General features: G+C 47.5%; 1 non-coding gene across 1 annotated transcript; it reads right to left on the reverse strand.

Annotated features, from left to right (window-relative positions):
• Nucleotides 1-4,205: 4,205 nt before the first annotated feature.
• On the reverse strand, nt 4,206-4,278 carry TRNAT-AGU (transfer RNA threonine (anticodon AGU)). The gene has a single exon. It is a non-coding gene; the product is annotated as a tRNA-Thr (tRNA).
• Nucleotides 4,279-6,000: the final 1,722 nt, after the last annotated feature.

Genomic DNA, 6,000 nt, shown 5'->3' on the forward strand with positions numbered 1-6,000 from the left:
AACAAAGAGAAATTCGAAGCTTTCCTCAGAAACCTATTAAAGTCCCTGTCATTTGCTCAGAGCACATGAAATAGCCTTTATTACAGGCATTCTGCTGGGCACAAAAGCTGCTTTCAATAACACAGGAAGGGAAAAACCATTACAAACTTGCAAGAATCAAGGACCATCTTGCAGAATCTCTTTGTCATGAAACAAATTATGAAAGGCTATAAATAGGTGACCATTATTAGAACAAGGAGCTCTCTAACTGGACTCTCTGCACAGGGAATGAACTGCTTCTCTCCCAGCCAGGGGGGAGCTGAGGCAATCAGCAGGTGCATCAAAGGCTCTCCAGGGTGCAGGGAAAGCAGAATTAAAGTCCTTCCCTCCTGCTTCTGCAAATGGGAGAAGCATTTGGAGACACAAGTTACTTAAAAGACTGTTAAAAATACACAAAATACACACAGGTGGGGCTGAACTCAGCCAAGGTCACACCTGGAGGTGTCCAAGGCCAGGTGGGAGCAGCCTGGGGTAGTGGAAGGTGTCCCTGCCCATGGCAGGGGGTGGGATGAGATCAAATTTAAGGTCCCTCCCAACTCAAACCATCCCAGTGTTCTATGGTTCTGTGGTTTCACTGAACAGAACAGGGACAGGAGCTCTGTGCTCTCCAGCTCCTCCATAACCTCTTGCTGCCCTTTCTCACCTCTCAAGGGGTTTTCTCCTCCTTGGCTGCTTGAAAAAAAAACAACTCTGATTTTTAGATTTTTTTTTTTTTTTTTTAAATTCCAGCCTAACATTCATTCTTGCTCATCATGTCATTGAGTTAAAATAGTTTTTTTCTCCTTCTGTTTACTCCTGTGGTATTTCTATGAGTTACTCATGTCTACTTTTAGCCTTCCTGTGGACAGACTAAACAAAATAAACTCCTTCCATCCCCCCTGTAAGGACCTGCCATTCCTGTGCCATTGCTGTGCCATTCCTGGCTCTGCCCCTCAGTTCCATGTGCCTGGGTGACTCTGGGCATGGCTGCTTTTTAAAGCTGGGTTCAATTGGCACTGACTGCTTTTTATAGTTCTAGGTTGAATTTGCAGTAACTACAACAATCCCCTGTTCTTTCCCAGGTTTTTTGTGGAGTTATGGCCTGCAGGAATGAGGATGTTTACTCATATTCCAACTGCCCTGAGCAGGTCAGTGGGATCTCCCCAGTGGAAAATCAGAATGCCAGCATTAAACCCTGAGGGCCCTGCTGTGGAAAAGACAAGATAAAGCAATTTTCCAAGCCATGGCAATGCTAAGGGTGAGCAGCACAGTCAGGGAGAGGCTGGAGCTGCAGGATTTCCAGAGCAGGAGCTGTGCAGAGCACGCTGTGCTGAGGAGGAGCCCTGCAGGGCTGCCCCAGAGGCTTTGGGGCATTTTTGCAGGTGCTGTTACCTGTCCATGGGATCTCCTAACCCACAGAAGCTGCTGCTTTGGGGTTTTCTGCTTGAACAGGGTGTAATCTTTCCAAACTCATGCAGCAATGTTTGGGATGTGTGATGTGTGGAGGACAGGTGTCTGCTGAGAGAGGCAGGAGCCTCTCTTGAAATGGAGAATGTAAACCCCCTTCCTCCAAATTATTATAATTTTGAAATTAAGGGGCTCTCACTTTCCAGGAGAACCTGTTCCAGTGCTTAAAAGGCTGGGACATGACAATGACCCTGGGAAAAATTCTGCAGCAAGGCTTTGGAGAAATCATCTTGGATGTGGGTGAGAGATGGGCACAGATGTCCCTGTGGATGCTGAGCACACTGGAAATGCTGTTGCATATTTTTTCTTATTATTTCAGAAACATTTCCTATTTGGTTTTTAAACTCTGTTGTTAAACCCACAGTATCTTGTTTGGAATAATGGGTTGAGCATATTCATTATGGGAGAACTGGAAAATGGATAAATTGGGGTGATTTTTTTTCCCACTCTGAATTCTGCAGCCTTACCAGCTTTATTAATTATTCTTTCTGTGGCTGAGGCTACAAAGCTCCCCTTTGATCCCTCTGTATGTTGGATTTTAACATTAGTGTCAATTGTATTACTAAGTCCAAAACCTCCTTAAACATGGGAACATTTTCACTGGCTCTGGCTCAAGGCTTCAGTCCCTGGATTAAACTATTTGTTGTCTCCCACATGGCTTAAGAAATGGATTAGTTGAGGCATTTGTGGCCTTTCCTAGGACTGAAGTGGAGGAGGAAATGCAGCTCTGTAACACAGTCCTTGGGTTGGGGCACCTCAGTGGTTCAAGCTGGGATACAAAATTCAGTGTTGTTTATAAGGAAATAAATGATTTCTCTGTCCAGCTGGATGGAACCCTTGGAGGGAGACCCAGGAATAAAAGTATTTCAGAGAAATGCACAGGATGGGTTTAAAAAATAGAAATTATATTCTGAAGTTGTGAGGAGAATGTCAAAGACAAGTTTTCATGGATAGACAGGAAGACACCTTTAAACCTCCCCAGACAAAGAATAAAAGCCAGTCTGGGTGTGCACTGGGCAGGTCACAACCTTGTCCCTGAACAATCCCATGGCCCCATCCCTGTGGCAGAGCTGCACACCCTTCCCACACCTCTGAACATTCCCATCTCACAGGTAGCCAAGCCCATGGAATCACAACCCTGAAATCCCTGAGCTGGGGGTCCCCCCAGGGGTGATTGCAGCCCCATTCCTGCCCAGACACCCCAACCCCAGCCTGGGCACCCCTGCAGCCCTGGCAGCCTCCTGGCATTCCCTGGGCTCATGCAGGGCTGTCCTCAGGATTTGGGTATAAACCACTTTCCCCTCCCTCCCCTCTAGTCAAGCTCTGCCTTTGAAAGAGAAGGAGATGCTGGTGATGGGCACAGAGGGATTCCAGTCCCCTGGCTAAAGCACCTCTGGCCCAGGCAGCATCAGAGAGTTTGTGCTCTGCACTGCAGCAGGGCTCTGGCAGAGCAGCTCTGGCACTAATGTCAGCTACTGCAGAGATCAAGAATTCAGCAAAACACATCCTGAACATTTGTCCTCTCTGCACAGAAAGGAAAGACATTAATTTTTCAGAGGATCATTTCCATCCCCACCAGGCTCAGCTCAGCTGAACCCACAAGCCTGATGGCAAAAGTGAACTTGAACCACAAAGATCTTTTGGGGCCTTGCTCTGTGGTCTCCTCTGAAAGCCAAATAAAGAGATAAAGCTGGAATGAGGGACAGGGGAAGCCAGGTAGAGATAAATTCCCTTTTAGTAAAACCCACCTGTCCATTTTCCAGGACCTGGGGTTACAATAACACTAACTTGTGCTCATCTATTAATTGCAGATTAATGGGAACCCTGCTGGTTTCTGTTTCTTTGTCCTTACTGGGGCATATACAGAGGGAAATTCCTGCAGGTCACTTCCCATGGGGAGAAAACACAACCCTCCAAATCTCACTTTTTTGGGACAACAGAGCTGGAAGGAACCAGCCTGGGGAGAGGCAAACAGAGCCCCATGTCCCTCATGTGACCCTGTGTCCCCCTCCACAAGACAAAAGTCTTTCAGACTTTTGAGCCTTCCTTCCCCCAGATGGAAAAGACCCTCTTGAAATTCAGAAATTACCTTTTCCACCCTGGTTTGGCTCATTTGGACTCAATATGGGGAGTCTACTCGAAAATGAACAGGGAAAACAGATGTGCAATGGCAGAGGAGGAAATCTCATCAATCTGGACAGCAATTCATGGAATTCAGGATGCGAAACAGGTTAAGCCCTACCTATTACTTTATTCTTAGAAATGATCCCTTTCCAGTCCCCCCAGCAGGGTTCTGTAGATGCCTGATGCTGCTGCTCCTCCACAAACCATATTTATCATGTTTTCAGCCAGCTCTGCAATTACTGAGCTCTGCAGCCATGATTTGATTGTCCTGCTGGTGTCTGAAGAGATGAAGCAGCTCTGACTGGAAATACCTGGCAGCCATTCCAGCTTTGTCCATCAATGACCCTCACAAGCTCTGCAGGGTCCAGAAGGCTCCAAATCCCATTTCTGGTGTTCCCCTTCTCCAATTGCATTAAAATATTCCAAGGGAAGAAGTCTGACCTGTGCTGATTTCTCTGCTTCCCTTTGCCTGTTGTTTGGGGGATGTTTGTATTCGCTCAGGCTGGGGTGGATGCCCCAAAAAACATCAGGAGCACTTTGGGAGCAAGCAGGAAGATAAAGCAGCAAGGTCCTTGCAGGAGGGGCAGACCCTCCCCAGGCTCCAGTGAGATTTGAACTCACGACCCCTGGTTTACTAGACCAGTGCTCTAACCCCTGAGCTATGGAGCCTCTGAAATTTGGGTGCTTTTGCCTCTGCAAACATTTCATATCAGAATTTTCTCCTGATCCTGGTGAGGAGTGGCACTGCTGGAATGTACTGCTCCAAGGATTTTCAATTCTCTCCCCAAACTGCACCAAAACCCATCAGAGACACAAAATCACCACCACAAGGTGAACCTAAAGCTGGAATTTGCTCTCCTTCAGCTCATCCCTGTCAGGACATCAAGATGGATGATTCCTTTTTCCCCAGCCCAGAAGCTTGAGTAGTTTACAAAGAAATGATGATATTTGGCCTCTTCATAGTTGTTGCACTTATTTTTCAAAAAAGGAAAGAAACAGGGGCCTCAAAGATGCTCCAAAAGCTGGAGCCCCTCTCATATGAGGAAATACTGAGGGAATTAGGATTATTCAGAGTGGGAAAGAGAGGAGGAAAGAGAGAAGAGACGAAAGAGGAGAGGAGAGGAGAGGAGAGGAGAGGAGAGGAGAGGAGAGGAGAGGAGAGGAGAGGAGAGGAGAGGAGAGGAGAGGAGAGGAGAGGAGAGGAGAGGAGAGGAGAGGAGAGGAGAGGAGAGGAGAGGAGAGGAGAGGAGAGGAGAGGAGAGGAGAGGAGAGGAGAGAAGAGAAGAGAAGAGAAGAGAAGAGAAGAGAAGAGAAGAGAAGAGAAGAGAAGAGAAGAGAAGAGAAGAGAAGAGAAGAGAAGAGAAGAGAAGAGAAGAGAAGAGAAGAGAAGAGAAGAGAAGAGAAGAGAAGAGAAGAGAAGAGAAGAGAAAAGGGACTGAACACTCTGAGCTTCCAGCCTGGGGTGAAACTGCCACAAAAGTGGGGTGAATTTGGAGAAAGCAAGAATCACAGGGAACAGAACTTTGGATTCAGCATTTGGCCAATGAGAGCCCCTGTGGTGCCCAGGAGTATTGGTGTAGAATTGTTCAGTGTGGGCAGTGCCAGAGGGACTGGGAGGCTCCTCCTGTGGATCCCCCCGTGCTGCCCTTGGGGGTTTCTGGGCACGGAAGGAGGAGCTCTGCCCTGCACTGTCCCTTGTGCACCTTGTCTCACCTTCCTCACATCCAACAGGCAGCCCCTGCAGAGCTGGAATAGAACAGCCCTGTCTGGAACACCTCAAATTTGAGGGAAGTGTTTGTGGAGACTGTCAGCAAGCCCAGGAGAGGATGCTGGCTGTGCATTACACCCTCAGGCTCAGAAATGTCCCATGGCAGGGGAAAATGTGCAGCAGCAGCTGAAGGGGACTCTGAGTTTCAGGGCAGATGCACAAAGAGAAAATATAAGTACAAATGGTTAAAGGGTGACTCAGAATAAGCCACATTGTGTCTATTATTCCTGGTCTTTTTTGTGGAAGAAAATTGCTCTCATTGAAAGAAACCAGAAATTAAGACCATCCATCCTCCCAAGCGTAGAAAAACACAAACCCTCATTAGGTGGGCTGAAAGGCAATTCTCAGGCCTTTATCTGACAAGCTAAGAGCAGGATTCTGTCTGTAGCTTTTAAAGAGAAATGATGAATTACCTGGCATGGGTTCAGTGCCTGAGCTTGGCATTGGATAAACTCACAAAGAAGCCTGAAGCCAATCAAACAACTTTGTCCAAGCCCTGCTGAAAGCCCTTTGGGGGTACACAGGGAGGAGCTGCACCAGTAAAATCAGGCTGAAAATAACAAGGAACATCCCATGCAGGACCATGTGCTCGGAGCATGGTTTCCAGAGGCAGCTGGGCTTGG

The sequence above is a fragment of the Oenanthe melanoleuca genome, chromosome 17, assembly GCF_029582105.1.
Source record: "Oenanthe melanoleuca isolate GR-GAL-2019-014 chromosome 17, OMel1.0, whole genome shotgun sequence".
Lineage (NCBI taxonomy): Eukaryota > Metazoa > Chordata > Aves > Passeriformes > Muscicapidae > Oenanthe > Oenanthe melanoleuca.